Here is an 18,554-nt window from a genome sequence, read left to right as displayed (position 1 = left end):
GTTATGGAGATTCGGTTAGGTTGGAAAGAAGTTCATGTATCCTATTAGATTTATTTAATTTTGTTAGTCGGCTTATTGGGTACCGAGTTATTTGGTACTCACCCCTTGCTTCTACACTTGTGTAGGTTTCGATCCTGAAATTTGATTACTCATCTTTTTGATCATCTGAGGCTTCTAGAAGATTGAGAGAGGTAGCTATTGTCATCTGGCGGACTCTTTGATTTCCTATACTTTTATGCCGTACTCTGTTTGAGAGTTGAATACATTTTGAGATTTATATTTTTTATTTTAGTCCTATTTTAATGGCTTGTACATGTGACAACCAATCTTTGGGGGTAATTTAAGTTGAAAGACTTTCACTTTTATTTATTGCTTACCTATTTAAATTGTTTCCGCTTTATTCTCTATGAATATTGGATTGTAGGTTGACTTGTCTGGTTTGAAGGGATAGGTGCCATCACACCCGAATTCGGGTCATGACATCTTAACAAAATCTCAAATGTAAAGTCTAGAATAATCTTCGGCTAAATAGGAAGTCTCAATGGAAAGAAAATTCGCCAACTTAGTTATTTGATCAACAATAACCCAAATCGAATATTTTTGCCTATGGGTATGAGGTAAACCAGTAATGAAGTCTATATTCAAGTTCTTCCCACTTTCAAGTAGGAATCTCAATGTCTTGAGCTAAATATCTCGATTTTAGATGCTCAACTTTCACTTGTTGATAATTCAGACATCTAGCCACAATATCCTTTTTCATGTCATTCCACTATACACTTCCCTCAAATCTCGATACGTCTTTATGGAATGCGGATGAATAGAATATCGCGAACTATGAGCTTCAGACAATATCATTTCCCTCAAGCCATCAACATTTGTAACACAAAGTCGACCTTGATATCTATGTACACCATCTCCCTCTTGGGAGAAGTCTCAATGACTATTTATGCAATCATTTTCTTGAACTCAATCAAAATCAGATCACTATCTTGTTTTGCCTTAACATTTGCCACAATAGACGATTTAGAACCATTTTGCACCATAACACCACTATCTTCGAAATCAACCAAGGAAACAACCAAACGAACTAATCTATAAACATCACTAACTAGCTCTTTCTTTTCATCCTCGAAAAACGCTATTTATAGATAACCTACTATGAGCATTGGCAACCACATTTGCTTTTCCTGGATGGTACAACACGCTCATATCATAATTCTTCAACAACTCAAGCCATATCCTTTGTTGAAGGTTCAAGTACTTTTGGTTAAACACATAGTTCAAACTCTTTTGGTTGGTGAATACATCAACATGGACATCATAGAGATAGTGTCTCCAAATTTTTAAAGAAAACACTATTGCCGCTAACTCTAAGTCATGAGTCGGATAATTCTTTTCATGCACTTTATGTTTCCTAGAAGCATAGGCTATCACCTTACCATTTTACATTAAAACCAACTCTTTAAGAATCGCAATACACAACAAACCCATCGGGCCCTTTTGGTAAAATCAACACTAGAGCGGAAGTAAGTCTATTTTCAACTCTTGAAAGGTTTTGTCACATGCTTTGGACCATTGAAATTTCACTTTTTTTTTAGTTAAAGTAGTCAAGGGAGATGCAATGAAAGAAAATCCTTCCACAAACTGTCTATAATAATCGGCTAGGCCCAAAAAACTTCGAATATCAAAAGGAGACAAAGGTCTAGGCCAATTATTAAATGCCTCAGTCTTCTTAGGATCAACCACAATACCTTTACCAAAAATAATATGGCCAATAAAATAAACAACCTTAACCAAAACTCACACTTACTAAACTTAGCAAATAGTCGTCTGTCTTTGAGAACTTGCAACACAATCATCAAATAATCAGTATGCTCCTCCTTACTTTGAGAATGTACTTAAATATCATCAAAGAACACAATAACAAACATATCCAAATATTTCATGAACACCTTGCCATCAAATCTATAAATGCTACTGGAGCATTTGTTAGTTCAAAAGTCATAAGCAAGCATTCAAAGTGACCATACCGAGTCCTAAAGGCTGTCTTTGGAATGTCACATTCTCTTACTCAAAGTTGATGATAACCCTATCGAAGATCGATCTTTGAGAAATAACTTGCTCCTTGAAGTTGATCAAATAAGTCATCAATTCTTGGGATGGGATAATTATTCTTAATTGTGACTTTGTTCAATTGCCAATAATTGATACACATGCAAAGAGACCCATCCTTCTTCATAACAAAGATAACCAGAGCACCCCACAGAGATACTCGGTCTAATGAAACCCTTATCCATAAGTCCTTTAACTAATCCTTCAAATTTTTGAGTTCTACTAGAGTTATTTGGTAAAGAGGAATAATGATAGGCTAGGTATTGAGAAGAAGATCAATATCAAAGTCTATCTCCCTTTTAGGAGGGATACGTGGAAGGTCATTGGGAAATACTTCCGGAAACTCATTAACAACCAAAACTAGAGTAGAAGCTTTAGAAATTTTATCCCTAACTTGAATGAGATGATAAATGCAACCTTCAAAAATCATTTTCTGAGTTTTAAGGCACGAGATGAATTGACTCTTAAACATAAAATTACTACCTTTTCATTCTAGGAATGGCTTATTAGGAAATTAAAACTTAACCACACGGGTTATAAAATAAATACAAGCATAACATGCATAAAGCCAATCTATACCAAGAATAACATCGAAATCATCCATATAAAGCTCTACAAGATCAACTAAGGTGATTTTATAAAAGAATTATGATCGGAAAATATTTATAGATTTTTTTAGCCAAAACTGAATCACCAACAAAAGTATAGACCAAAAAAGACTCTACTAAGATCTTGATACCAACATCAAATTTCATAGTAAGATAAGAGTAACAAATGATAGAGTAGCACCTAAATCTAACAATGCATAAACATCAAACTCAAAGACTTTTAACATAGCAGTTACCACATTGTGTGAATCCTCTAACTCGTGATGAGTCTGTAGAGTATAAAATATGTTCTGGCATTAACCACCACCAGAACCTGAAGTTGTACCATCCTAAGTCAGTCGGTTGGTAGTAGTGGTCTGAGTCTAAGGAAGACCACCTCCACCTCTAATAGCAACTAAAGGACAATCTTTCACTTGGTGACCCATCTTGCTACACCCAAAGCATACGCCTGAACCTACCAAGCACTCTCCTTTATGACTTCTCCCACACTACTAGCATGAGGGGATAGTTTGACCACTTCTAGATCCTTCCCGAGGCTTTGGGTTAGATACCCTATATTTGTTAAAGAAGCCAAATTGTTAGAAGAATTCTAACCAGAGAACTTTAGACAAAATTATGAATGGCCACCATTTTCGGACTTACTATAAAAGTACTCACCACTATCGGTCTGAGCCCTCTTTGACTCCTAATCCCTCTTCTTTAGTTTCTCTTCCTTAATCTGTTTGGCATGAGTCATAAGCCTTGATATGTCCATATCTTTGATCAACATGGTGGTTTTATATTCTTTGACCACCAAACCTGGCACACTTGAGACAAACTTGCTCATGCGAGCTCTAGAATTGGCAACATGAATGGAACATATTTTGACAATTGAGTAAGCTTTAGTGAATACTCCTTAACACTTATGTCACCTTAACTCAAGTTAATGAACTTTTTCACTTTGGCCTCCCTTAACTCAAGAGGGAATAAATAATCAAGAAAGGCATCCTTGAACTCTTTCCAATATTAATTGAATCCACTTCTCTAGCCCTTTCACTGTTCCATTTTTCATACCAAATCTGACCAAATCCCTTTAGTTAATATGTATCCAAATTCGCTTTCTCCAATAGACTAATTCCCATGATGTCCACAATTTTGTAGATACCCTCGATGAACTCTTGTGGATCCTCGTCCACTTTTGAACCATGAAACTCTGGAGGGTTCATCCCAGTGAAGTCACAAACTCGGCTAGCCGCCATAACCACATTTGGATTCACGGGAGCAACCACTTTGCAATTTTCTTGTGCCTCCATAACTTGGGAAAACACCTAGAAAGCCCCTCAAAATTCAGCATGAGAGACTTACTCGACTAGAGGGTCATTGGAAACTTGTGAAGCTTGTTGCTCCTGATTTGTATTGGCATTGACATTCTTTCAGATGTAAACTCTTTGTGGAGGCATAATTCCAACAACAACCACCTAGTGAAATCCCACAACGTAGAGTCTGGAGAGGGTAAAGTGTATGTAGACCTGACTCCTACAAAGGTAGGATGGTTATTTTTGAAAGACCCTCGACTCAATAAAAGTATAAAATTTGTTAGATAAGGCATATATGAGAAAACAAATAACGAGAATAACAGGGATAAAAGAGAGTGATCAAAGTATAGAAAGTAATAGATAATAACAGAAATCAGAGCACAAGAAATTATAGTGCGCTAATGCGCCTATAAATAGGGAAAAAAATGAGACTATGTACTAGCCTTCTACCCTAATGTGGGTCCTCCACACCCTCCTATCTAGGGTCATGTCCTCGGTAAGCTGTAATTGCACCATGTCCTATATAATCACCTCTCGCCAATATTTCTTCGGCCTACCCCTACCTCTCCTGAAACCATCCATGGCCAATCTCTCATACCTCCACACTGGGGCATCTGTGTCTCTCCTCTTTAGATGCCCAAACCATCTCAGTCGTATTTCCCGCATCTTGTCTTCCATCGATGACACTCCTACTTTATCCCAAATAGCCTCATTTCTAATCTCGTCGCTCCTGGTATGCCTACACATCCATCTCAATATTCTCATCTCGACAACTTTCATCTTTTAAACGTGAAAGACCTTAACTAGCCAATACTCCGCCCCATATAACATAGCTGGTCTAACTACCACTTTGTAGAACTTGACCTTAAGTTATGGTGGCACTTTCTTGTCACATAGCACACCGAAAGAGAGCCTTCATTTCATCCACCCTGCCCCAATACAGTGTGTGACATCATCATCAATCTCCCTGTTGCCTTGCATGATAGACCCAAGGTACTTGAAACTACTTTTCTTTTGATGGGCAGGTCACGAAGCCTAACTTCTGCGCCAACTTCCTGAGGTATCTCACTGAATTTGCACTCTAAGTACTCTATCTTGGTTCTACTCAGATTAAACCCTTTAGACTCCAAGGTATGTCTCCAATCCACTACGAGTGTCATCGATCAAGACTATGTCATCCGTAAAAATCATACACCATGGCACCTCACTTTGAATTTGTCGCATTAATTCATCCATCACGAAGGCAAATAAAAATGAACTGAGAGCTGATCCTTGATGCAACCCCATCCCGATAGGAAAGTGCTTTGAGTCCCCTCCTACTGTCCTTACCTTGGTTTTGGCACCCTCATATATGTCCTTGATCACCCTAATGTACGTCACAGGTACACCTTTAGCCTTCAAATATCTCTATAGTATCATGGGACTTTATTGTAAGCCTTTTCTAGGTCGGTGAATACCATATGCAAGTCCCTCTTTCTCTCCCTATATTTTTCCACCAATCTTCTCATAAGATGGATAGATTCTTTAGTTGATCGTCCTGGCATAAAACCAAACTGGTTCTCTGAAATAGACAAGCCTTTCCTGACCCTCATCTCCATCATTCTTTTCCACACTTTCATAGTATGGCTTAGAAGCTTGATACCTTTATAGTTGTTGCAGCTCTGGATATCCTCCTTGTTTTTATATAAAGGGATTATTATGCTCGACCTCTATTCTTCGGGCATCATTGCCATCTCAAAGATGACATTAAATAACCTAGTCAGCCACTCCAAACCTACCGAGCTCGCGCTCTTCTAAAATTTCCCAAGAATCTCATCAAGTCTGGTCGCTCTTCCCCAATGCAACCTACAAACAATACCCTTAAACTCCTCGACCGTAATACTCCTACAATACCCAAAATCGTGACGCCTCCCTATATCTTCCAAATCTCCCAACATAATCTCTCTGTCCCCTTTTTCATTCAAGAGTTTATGAAAGTATGACTGCCATCTCTGTTTAATAAGGGTCTCATCTACCAATACTTTTCCATGCTCTTCCTTAATGCACTTTGCTTGACCCACATTGCATGCCCTTCTCTCCTGCGCCCTGGCTAGCCTGAATAATTTCCTATCCCCGCCTTTCTCTTCTAGTTCAGCATAAAGGCATTCAAAAGCTATCGTTTTTGTCGTTGAAACCACCGACTTTGCCTCTTTCCTCGCTATTTTATAAAGTTCCCTATTCATCCACTTCTCTATCTCATCCTTGCTTTCTATCAACTTCGCATACGCCATGTTCTTTGCTTCCACCATCTTTTGCACTTCTCTGTTCCACTACCAGTCCACACGATGCCAACTACGACTACCTGTCGATACTCCCAACACTTCCATAATTGCAAAAAAATATTATTAGAAGGAAAACTTAGGGAGTTCAACTCTATCGCACGATATAAAAATGCGATAATGAATTAGGTGATTTTGGGAAAAACTACAGTGAGGATTCTAAAAGCTAAAAGTTATGAACCAAATTATTAACTTTAGTTGCAATAGTTGTCTTAAATACAACTGAACTTGTGAAACACGGATTTAAGCAATATTTTCTTTAAATTTTAACCATTGAAAACCTTTTAAAGTCTTTAGTTTAAAGAAATCATTACTAATGATAAAGTAATCATGATAACTTATAACTGGTTCATGTGAAGATTCTAGTTAAAGGAGGAGGTTGTGTTAGATTAAACACAAGCGTAATAATGGTTATAGTGTGGTATATAAAGGAAGCTTTATATATTCGAAACATAATATGAAGATGCCAACCCCTAGCAAATTAAGTTCTATGTTGGAGAGCAAATTGCAAACATGTTCCTGCCATTTGAACAGAAGCAATCTACATAATGATTAACATGTATTTGTTTGGTTCCTCATTTGCTCTATATGCTTGGTTTTTCATTTGGTCACGTGAAAATTACCCCAGTCCAGTATTGAAATGCTAAATTCAGGGAATTGTGTTACTATATTATGGTTTTGCTTACCTTTCAATGTCTATTTGTTGTCATGCCTAGGGAAAACCTGTTTAATTTGTCTTTTGTTTGTTACTCAAGCTGGCAGGGGTAATGAAGCTGTGCTGTACAATCGAAGGCATACTACAAAAAAGTCCAATTTAGAAGCTACTGCTCTGCCCTTCACTTCCAGTCATGAAAGCAAAAAAGACAAAAGGAAGGATGTTGATGCGCCTTGCCTTTCCCTTCCTCCTCCTCCAGTTATGAAGGATAAAGGGAAAGCAATTGTTGACCCTTTGAGTAGCTTGTCTCCTGTGACTAAGGAAGATAAGGGGAAAGGAGTAGCTGTTCTATCTAGCCCAGTTTCAGGAAATAAAGCTGTAGTTAACAATCGAAGCCAGACTGCAAAGAGGTCTAATTTAGAAGCTACTGCTCTGCCCTTCACTTCCAGTCATGAAAACAAAAAGGACAAAAGGAAGGAGATTGATGAGCCTTTCCTTTCCCTACCTCCCATGAGTATGAAGGATAAAGGGAATGCAATTGCTGAGCCTTCCAGTAGCTTATCTCCTGAGACTATGCAAGATAAAGGGAATAGAGCAGTTATTCTATCTACCCAGTTTCAGGAAATAAGAAGAAGAAATGTATTCATGAGCCTTTCATGTCTTCATCTCCTCAGAATGTAAAAGCCAAAGCTCAGGCAATTTCTCATGAGCACTTCTCTTCAGATGAAAAAACAGCCGAAGAAACATTCGATATTTCATCTGAAAGTTGCTCATATTTAAAGAAAACAAGGGGGAAAGGGATGGTAGATGCTTCAGTTTTTATTGCCCCACCTTGCCAACGAAGACAATGAATAAGTGTCTCTCTCTCTCTTTTATTTTTTTTCTATTTATGTCTTCTTCTACATGCATGTAATCGTGAGGAAGTGGTTTTTTCCCTTTTCCTATAATATCAGTGTGTTTTCCATTTTTTGAGGCTAGTCACAAAGCTTGTTGTGATGGTGTAATTTGCTGATATACTATACCAAATATAGGTTGTTAGTTGATGTGAAGTTTTCATGCTCCTAACATGGAGCATGCAAGCTTGGACAATTAGTTGTATCTTTAGTTTTCACCTTGAAAAATTGTCACTGGCATGTCTCCATGACCGTCTATCCTTTTTCCATCTTTGGTGTGGATGAGATTTCTTTCTTGGCAATGTATTCAATCTAGTATTTATTTCTTTATCTGCCTAAAGTAGCTTTATCTTTAATAAATTGGGCATTTCAAAGGTTCCACAGGTGCTTGATATATAAGACAGTTTTGCAGCATGCACATTGGCAACAACCTCCTCTAGCACTCTTTTATTTCCTTCGGCATATCTGAAATTAGGGCATTTATGTTTAGCAAGGAAAAAGACTTATAAATGTGAACGTGATAGAATGAATATTCAATGCTGATTCTCTCTTGATTCTTGTTTCTTCTATGTAGGACTGTATTCAGTGGAGTTGGTGATATTAAACCAGCTGGATCATCGACGGATCCTACTGGAAAGAGTAAGAAGGTTTATCAACAATCATCTCTTTTTCTACTGATATCTAATGACAAGTATATTTCACTGGCCTTCTTAGACATCCTTCTCATTGTTGTTAAGATCTCTAGGACTTTCACTAATAATGAGTTTTGTAGGTTCAGTTTCATATATACAGGAGATAATATGCTAAAAATAAATCCATTCGTATTGTTGCACAATTAGCTTGTGAAAGACACTCATTATGGTTCAGTTAACATTCTGAATCCTTTCTTTTCTAAGAAGTCTCATTAGCATGCCTGAGCTTACATGGCTAACCCCCTGAGCAAATTTTCCTTCACCGATCATGTAAACCTATTATTAGGGGAATATGTACTAAAATATGACTCAACGTGATATCTGAAACTGTGTGACTGATGTTTAAATCTAGTAGTAATTTTTTATAATATTGTTGGTATATATATGCTTGTAGAAAGAATGTTGTGTAATCTCTCTCTTTAATCATAATCTTCCATTTTGGTGACAATTTCCATGCATGTGTTGATGTAGATCAATAAATATTGGAGTTAGGGGTAGGTGTTGGGCTCTTCGATTCAGTTTTATTAGACCTCAGTTCAATTTGGTTTTGAAAAAATTTGATTCGGCTATCAAACAGAAGTAATATGTTCGAATAGATTTTTTCTACTTCGATTTGATTTGTTTTGATATTTTTAAAATAATTTTTTGGTGCAAACGAGAAATAAGATGAGCACCAAATTATCAAAGTATATGACCAAATTCTTATACTTTTAGGCCTAACTATTTATTTTTCCAAAAAATATATAATATTTTGGAAATATTAACTTCTAATCCTACCAAATACACACTCATGTCTAATCTTTTAGTAAAATATGATCATATAAATCTTGTATATGACATCCGCAGAGCAAAAGACAAATTTCTTTGTACATTTGTGAGATTGAAAAAAAATTAAAAAGAAAATGATAGAAATTTTTTAAAATGATGAGTCAAAATTTCATGTGAGAGAAAGGTGTCAGATGCAATTTCAGTTATTCGTTTGAAAATTAGGAATTAATTTATGGCAACTAAAGAGTAAAGAGTTAGAAAAAATTACGTGAAAAGACAAATATTTAATTGTTATTATGTAATTAAGCTATAGTTTTAGTTAATTATTAAATCCGATAATAGTCTAATTAATTTTGCTATTTATATAATTCGGTTCCTAATTGTGTAAATTCATAATTTGTATATTCTTACCCTAACTATTTGTATATGATTTGTTGATACATTTAATTTGTATCAATTATGAAAAATTCATAACTATATAAAATAAGAATTTGTATATAATTATCATGTGTGTATATGATTTATTGATACAGTTGATTTTTATAAGTTCTGAAAAATTCTTAAATGTATGAATGCAGAATTTGTATATAATTATGATGTGTATATATTGGCAAGCGAAGTATACAAGCGAAATATCCATCGCAAACGAAACTATAGTTATGAAGAGTAATTAGGCAAATTGTAACTAAAGAGCATAATTATGATACTTATAGTTGTTATTTGTGAAATTTCCACGAAAAAAATTGGGTCGGTTGGGATAAAAAAGGGTTATATGGGCCGAAAAGTTTTGGGTCAAAGTTAAATATAGGGCAAATTTCATTTATATACAAAAAAATAAAACTGATTCTTACGCGAAATGACAAACATTTAGGACTTGTTTGGAAAGACACCCTGGTAATTAAATTTGGTGTAGTTGGAAGTAATTATATTATTTGACATGTTTGGTTGACCATATAATTACTTAGTCAACAGGTAATCGGATGTAATTGGCAGAAGCTAATTACACTTTACAATTCTCAAAAGGAGGTTGTGAATTGGTGTAATTACGTGATGTAATTACAAGCTGATTACTTTTTAATTTCTTTCTTTTATTTCTATTTTTACTTTTTATTAATATTTTTAAATTCTAATTATTTTTATTATTCTAATATTTTCTAAAAATATTTTTTATTATTATTTAAATTTCATTTCCTTCTTCTCAACTTCTACTTCATGTGGTTCCGTACAGTTTTTCTTATTAATTTGTTTATTCTATATTTATTATTTTTTTTAGCATAATTTTCTAGTACTCGAATTTTTAAATTAAAGTAAAAGTCATTATTGAATAAAGTTGCACATTTACATTTTTATTTTCTTTTAAATCATATTTATGGATTATACTTCTTCTCTCTCTTCAAAAAAGAACCTACGTCGTCGTCTTCTTCTTCTACCGCTGAGACAACTCCGATCGGCTACCACCAGGTAAGTCTACTTTCCCTTTCCTCTCGCTTCTTCTCAGATAGCCTCTCTCTCCTCTTCACTGTTCCTTTTTTTCGATTAATATTGATTAAATCCATGTTTCACAAGTTCATTTAAAACAACTAGTGCAACTAAAATTAATAATTTGGTTCATAACTTTTGGCTTTGAGAATCCTCACTGCAGTTTTTTCCAAAATGACGGAATTCGTATCATTAAGGATTATTATTGAGCTGTGGTAACTGTAAAAGAAAATGAGCTAAAAGCCTACAAAAAACCAATTTCATCATTCTAGATATATAATTTAACATTATCCATTATAATCCTCATTAAAAATATAAACCCACAAAAATAACGAGTCAAAAAAATTCATATACCAAGGAGCAGTTGGTGCTTCTAAGCAATATATTTACTCCCTAATATGGAAGAGGGAAAAAATAAACCTAAATGACAAAATCCAAAAGAGCAAATCTATATAAAAGAGGATCCTAAACCCGCCTATGCCTATGTAACAGTTCTCATTTTGTTGTTGGAAAAATTGAATTGGTATGAAGTTGTATGAATCTTGAGGTTTGATCGATTGCTTGTCTTTTTGTTCTTATCGCAGGGCTTGTGCGGTTTATTTTGTCACTTCGCGTCATTCACCGGAGCGATCTTTACATTACAACTTAAGAAACAACGAGTTGAAGCACATATTTTCCTTTTGTAAGTCTCCTCTTCCTCTTTTGACTTTTGTGTTTTTTCCAGATTGAAATATATGCATTTTTTCTTTCCAGAGAGTTTTTGATGAAATGATCCATAGTGAAACTTTGCCCTTTGCAGTAGGAACTGTTGGTTGGTGATGGTGCGTCAATGTATCACACTATCTCTCGATTTGTTTGCTCTTCCCTTTTATTTCCCTCAACTTGTGCGCTTTATTCCTCAAATAGAACAATTGAAAAGTCGCCTCATTATCATTAGTTAGTAATATCTTCCTTCTCCCCTTTTTCTCCTAAGTTAACTTTTTGCATCAAGATCTACTATTTAGTTACTGTGCTCTTTTGTGTTTTCTAATTTTTTCACAGATTTTGTTTCTCTTTTTTAATTATCCATAGAGATTATTCAGCCCTGTTATTTCCTCAACGTATTTTTTCCTGTGTTGTAATTTTTGTTGGTCTACTAAAATTAATAAATGCTAAATGTATAGAGTGAGAGAAAATAAAAGTGTTAGAGTAAGTTTTGGAAAGTTCTGGTGAAAACGGTCATAAAAAAGTATATCTATTACGAGGGCACAGTAAATTTTTAAAACTTTAGTTCTTACAGTTTGTTAAAAGGTGGATGGGCGGGGATGCCGAGGCATATAATGTATTGTACGTCTAAGGCAATGAACTTTTCTATCTATGGAAGAAAGGATTAGTTTGAAATGCTTGACGCAGAAAATACAAAATGGAGAGATCCAAAATAAAGGGTACTGATTATATATGCAGCTTAATTTGGATAAGTAGTTGTTACATGTAAATGGCTTAATGTTCAGAATCTGTTTGGATTGACTTATTTTTAAGTGGTTTAAAGACAAAATAATTTTAAAGCATTTTTGAGTGTTTGTATAAGCATTTGACTTTAAACCAAAATGATAAAAATAAGTCAAAAATCATACGACATAATTTCTAACTTATGGCTTTTGACTTACAAGCAAAAGTCAGTCGCCAATCCAAATAATCTCTTAGTCAAGAAATCTGGAAAAAAAACAAACCATGCTTTATATTGATTCTGATGTGAAGCAACACGATGAATACTATAATATTTCTCTTTCTGGAAGATCCACTTTAAACACGCAAGTCATGAAAGCTTTTTTCTTTTGATTTCATCTTTTGTATTCTTTGTTTATCATTTACTCTGCTAGGAGGATCTAAGCTCAATTGGAAAAACAAATTGTCTCGGAAATATGAGTTGGTTGAGTAGTGCCTGCAAACAAATAATTATTGTGTGAAGAGAGGATGATTAAAACATTTATTTCACTGCTCCAATTATTTATGTCTCCAAGGGCTGTGAATATGGATTTACTAATCTACTGAAGTACTATTTTGGTAGTTCTTGTACTCAGCTTTCAGATTTTGTTTTGCAACTTCAGCCAAAATAGTTGTATTTTGCAGAGAAAATTTTATTTCAGTTTCCAGTTGCCTTTAGTGTTATTCAATATTCTTTTACAATGCAGGCTTGAACTTGTTTTTTGCCCTGTGCAAATAATAAATTCTGCAATAAAAATATGATCAAACATTTCAAATCTGCATTTGTTTTTTAATATCTAATGTTTTGCGCCAGTGTCCATCGGTCTATTCTTCTAGAAATTTCATAGATGACTAAAATCTTGCTGCTAAATACACCTTTGCTTCCGTTAATTTCACTATTCCTACGCAATCTTTAAGAAATGCTACTCTATTACTCTTCTAACAATTATAAAATAAATAAAGCATATGTAAATAAATGTACCGCCCCGGGAGGGTACCCTAGACGTGGTCGGCACTCGAAAATCATTACTGGCTCCCAAGCGAACCATTTGACCTGATCACACATCCGTTCATTCATTAAAACAGCGGAATACTTAAAATAAAGAGATAATTAAGTGAGCAATCCCAATCAACAATCTAGCTCGAAGAAGAAAGGCCATGGACCAACAAATCGAACTCCAATCTATGTCGTTAAATAGTTTGACAAAAATGATTTAAGGAATTAAAGTACTCAATCGACCCATCACTATCTAGTCTATGAAGCCTCTATCGCTACTATCTAATTGGTGCCAATGACAGGTTCATGACTACCTCAAATTAGAATGAAAAGACTAAACTCAACGCAAGAATAACATAAGTGGTATCCTCCGAATGTAGGGGAGGACTCACCAATAAGCTGAGTGTGAACAGATCTTCAACGGTGCGCCTATTGATGATCACTTAAACTTGTCTCTGTATCATGAAACGATGTAGGTCCAAATGGACGTCAGTACGTGAAATGTACGAGTATGTAATATAAAAGAATAAAACATACGTCAAGATAGAATAATATCTTTTCAAATATCTCAAGTCAGAAAGATAAGAGAAACTCAATCAAGGTGTCATAGGTGTCACACCCCGGGAGGGTACCCTAGACGTGGACGGCCCTCGAAAGCCATTTTTGGCCTTCAAGCAAACCACTTGGTCCAGTCACACTTTCATTCAATCACATTCTATCGGCGGAAGACTCTATTATAAGAATACTATTCATAATTTTAGGGCCAAAGGCCAAACAAATACCCAATCAGTAACTAACTAGAATAAAACTAGTCAAAACGGATAATTCAACACTTCCACACTCTAGTCTATGAAGCATCTATCAACAATCCAGGAGGTGCCAATGACAAGTTCATGGCTACTAACAATCAAATAAATGACACAAAACAAAACTATAAGGATAATCTCGGTATCCTCTGGAAACTGGGAGGACTCACCAACTAGCTGGAAGTGAGAAGATCTTCAACGGTGCGTCGGTTGATGATCTCTAGTACCTGTATCTGCATCATGAAATAATGCAGGCCAAATGGCGTCAGTACATGGAATATACAAGTATGTAAAATGGCCAAATGAAACAAACATCAAGGAGGAATCAAATCAACTCGAAATCTCAACTCAAGAGAAAGAACAACTCAATCAAGTGTCCTAAGCCTAAACACGAATACGATTTATACGGGACCATTCACATACAATTCAACCCAATCCAACTCACAGTACTATCAAGACCTCTATGGGAGTTTCTCTTATCCGACAACCATCACTTATGATCCAGTGATAGTACAACAAACCGATATTGTTGCCGCGTCCGTTCATACTTTGCCAGGGTATGAACGAATCAACCAATCATGGATCCAATCCAACCAAGTCTTATAATGTCAGGACAATAGTTTTGGGGAAGCATCCGACTTTAACGGTTCAATCCCCTCCTACGTTTGGCAACGTAGTTATTCGATTTGAATTATTACTTACTCTTAATCAATTCGGTGCTTGATACTCCTCCCAAGACTCAATGCTCATAAAACTCCATCCAATCAACCCAACCAAATCATATCGACAAGTCTCATTTAGAACCTTGTCAACTCATCAACTCTATCACAATCAAACCTCTCCCAATCATACTATCCGATCAACCCCAATCATATCTTTCAAGAGTACATTAAATATGCATTTATAACAACATACAAACCTATCCAATCGTTCCCCTATTCATTTAACAAATCTTTTGGGACTCATCACAACTCCAAGGTTTTAAATCAACAATTCAAGATAAGCAACATATTTAAGAAAATTAACATTCTTTATCATAATCAACATAGTTAAGAAATTAACAATATATGTTCAACCTCTCATCTCAAACAACTCATACCAACATGTAGCACATCACTTTCTTGACTCCACAACATTAACATAATAAAAATTAGGGTAAGAGATGAAAATGACCTATTTGGACCTAACTCTATCGATAAACTTCATTCTTATGAACAATAAATCTCAAAGAAAACGTAGGGCACATGGGTGGACTCAACCCATGCTTTGAGTAGCCTTACATACCTTGGTGATGACTTTGAAGAAACCTTGATGTTAGGTCTTCAATGGAAGGCTTGAATCTTTGAAGTTCTTGAAGGCAATCCTTGTTGGAGAAAGATTTGAAGGAGAAGAGAGGGAATTTCTAAGGCTTTTTTAGAGAGAGAGTGGAACTGAAAAATGGTCCAAAAACCTCCAAGGCTAGTGTGTATATATAATTTGGGAAATACCCAATTTGCCTTTTCTTCGAAAATCTGGAAAAAGGGCTAAAATCCTCCTGGCGCGATAGTGGAGCATCGCGCCACTGCGGCGCCAAGTCGAATATAGGCTTAAAACCTGCACATCTGATAGTGGCGCGCCGCGCCAGGGACCAAACTACTGAGGCTGTTTTATGGCGCTATAGTGGCGCATCGCACCCTTACAACGCCAAGCCTATATTTTTTGGGTTCTGGAAAATAGGCTTGAAAACCCTGCACATCTCGTAGTGGTGCACCGCGCCAAGGACCAAACTACTGAGTCTTGTTTTTGGCGCGATAGTGGCGTGTCGAGCCACAGCGGCGCCAAGCCTAGGTTTCCAGCAGTTGCCACCCAGGCCTAAAATTCTTGCAGTACTAGTCCGTCTTAGGATAGTTATAACGTTTGACTCCGAACTCCAAAAATTACAATCTTAGCGGCGTTGGAAAAAAGACTCGAAAGCCTTTAATTTAATAGATCATGGGCCACCCAAAATGTCATATTTTAAAAAGTATGGTCGTTAGAAGTCGACCCTTTATACGGACTCATTCTAAAACTTAGCCAAGATGAATTCTTTGGACTTAGCTTTGTTCTAGGGATCCTTTGTGACCCCACATCACCTCTAACACTCTTCAATTACTTGGGAACTCATCCTAAATCATGCATACACTTCACAAAAGTCGGGTTCGATCCTACATGTATACGAAGAAGGGTTCGAATCTTAGTGAAGAATTTTGGGGGGTGTTACATTATCTCCCCCTTGGGATCATTTGTCCTCGAATGACGAGTAAACCAAGGATGGACTCGGGGTACAAATCACAATCAGAATTCAGTCATTCAACCAATCAAATTCTCAAAATAATTACTATCCAAACTCAAAATGCACAAACGAATTCAAGTCAAGAAAATGGACATTACCTTCAATATTCTCATCGGTGGGCACGAATAGATGCGGATATTTAGCTTTCATATCTTCCTCCGCTTCCCATGTGGCTTCCTTGACAAATTGATTTATCCATAAGACTTTGATTGAGGCAATCTCTTTGTTCCTCAATTTGCAAATTTGGCAATCAAGGATTTGGATTGGAACCTCTTCATAGGACAAGCTATCCTTAACTCCAATATTATCAATGGGGACTACTAATGAGGGATCGCCTAAGCATTTCTTCAACATCGAAACGTGAAATACTGGATGAATGGAGGCTAGCTCCGATGGTAACTCCAATTCATAAGCGACACTCTCTATCCTCTGTACAACCTGGTAAGGACCAATGTATCGAGGACTAAGCTTCCCCTTCCTTCGAAACCTCATGACGCCCTTCATGGGTGACACTTTCAAGTACACCCAATCATCCACCTCAAACTCCAAGTCTCTCCTCCTCACACCGTGTAAGATTTTTGATGGCTTTGGGCTGTCTTTAGCCTATCTTGAATAACTCTCACCTTTTCCATAGCCTGGTGAACAAAATCAGGCCTAATCAACTCAGCTTCACCAACTTCAAACCACCCAATTGGTGATTTACACCTCCTCCCATACAAAGCTTCATAAGAAGCCATTTGAATGCTTGCATGATAGCTATTATTATATGCAAACTCTATGAGAGGTAAGTGATCATCCCAATTTCCTTTGAAGTCAAGTACACATACCCTCAACATATCCTCCAATGTCTGGATGGTGCGCTCTGGTTGGCCATCTGTCTGGGGGTGAAAGGCCGTACTAAGATTCACCTTAAAACCCAGTCCCTTCTGGAAGGATTTCCAAAATTGGGAAGTGAACTGAGCTCCTCTGTCTGAGATGATAGACAAGGGGACCCCATGCAATCTGACGATCTCCTAAATGTATAATTTTGCATAATCTTCTGCGGTGTCAGTAGTCTTAACTACCAAGAAGTGAGCTGATTTCTTCATTCTATCCACAATCACCCAAATCGAATCATGTTGCTTTCGGGACCTCGGCAAACCCGTAATAAAGTCCATGTTGATCATTTTCCACTTCCATTCCGAAATCTCTATATTTTGAGCTAACCCACATGGCCTTTGATGCTCAACTTTAACCTGTTGGCAATTCGGGCACTTAGAAACAAATTCCACGATATCTCTCTTCATTCCACTCCACCAATAAACTTCCCTCAAGTCATGGTACATCTTTGTAGAGCCAGGATGAATAGACTATCTAGAACTATGCGCTTCGTCCATAATCCTTTCTCGAACATCGTTGACGTCTAGTACACACAATCTATTTTGGTACCTCAACACACCATCTCCCCTTTTGGTAAAAACCATCACTTCTTGTTTGTGAACAACTTCCTTCAACTGGAGAAGGACGGGATCTTGGTTTTGCTTCTCTTTTACCTCTGCCACGAGTGAGGATGCAAACCCATCCTGAACATTAACACCGCCTTCATTGTTCTCTTCAAGACGAACTCCCAATCGAGCTAACCTATGTACTTCCTTCGCCAATTCTTTCCTTCCCTCCTCTATATGGGCAGTGCTACCCATAGACAACCTGCTAAGGGCATCAACAACAACGTTAGCTTTACTTGGATGGTAGAGGATGGTCATATCATAGTCTTTGAGTAGCTCGAGCCATCTTCTTTGCCTCAGATTGAGTTCCTTCTGGCTGAAGATGTATTGTAAACTCTTATGATCGGTGAACATGTCAACATGCACTCCATACAAATAGTGGCGCCAAATTTTAAGAGCAAATACCACAGCTGCCAGCTCAAGGTCATGAGTAGGGTAATTTCTCTCATGAATCTTAAGCTGTCTTGAAGCATAGGCTATCACCTTTCCCCTCTGCATTAACACACAACCCAAACCAACTCTAGTTGCATCACAATAGATCACAAAATCCTCTGTTCCCTCGGGCAAAGTTAGAACAGGAGCAGTGGTTAGCTTGGTCTTCAATTTCTGGAAACTCTCCTCACAAGCATCGGACCATTGGAACTTAGCCTTCTTTTAGGTCAGCTTGGTCAA

General features: G+C 36.7%; 1 pseudogene; it reads left to right on the top strand.

Moving 5' to 3' along the window:
- The first annotated feature begins 6,740 nt into the window (after positions 1-6,740).
- Positions 6,741-9,156, top strand: LOC129903736 (uncharacterized; annotated as a pseudogene).
- Positions 9,157-18,554: the final 9,398 nt, after the last annotated feature.

This window comes from Solanum dulcamara, chromosome 9, assembly GCF_947179165.1.
Source record: "Solanum dulcamara chromosome 9, daSolDulc1.2, whole genome shotgun sequence".
NCBI classification, from domain to species: Eukaryota; Viridiplantae; Streptophyta; class Magnoliopsida; order Solanales; family Solanaceae; genus Solanum; species Solanum dulcamara.
The sequence above is the reverse complement of the archived record's forward strand: the minus strand, read 5'-3'. Positions and strand labels throughout refer to the sequence as shown.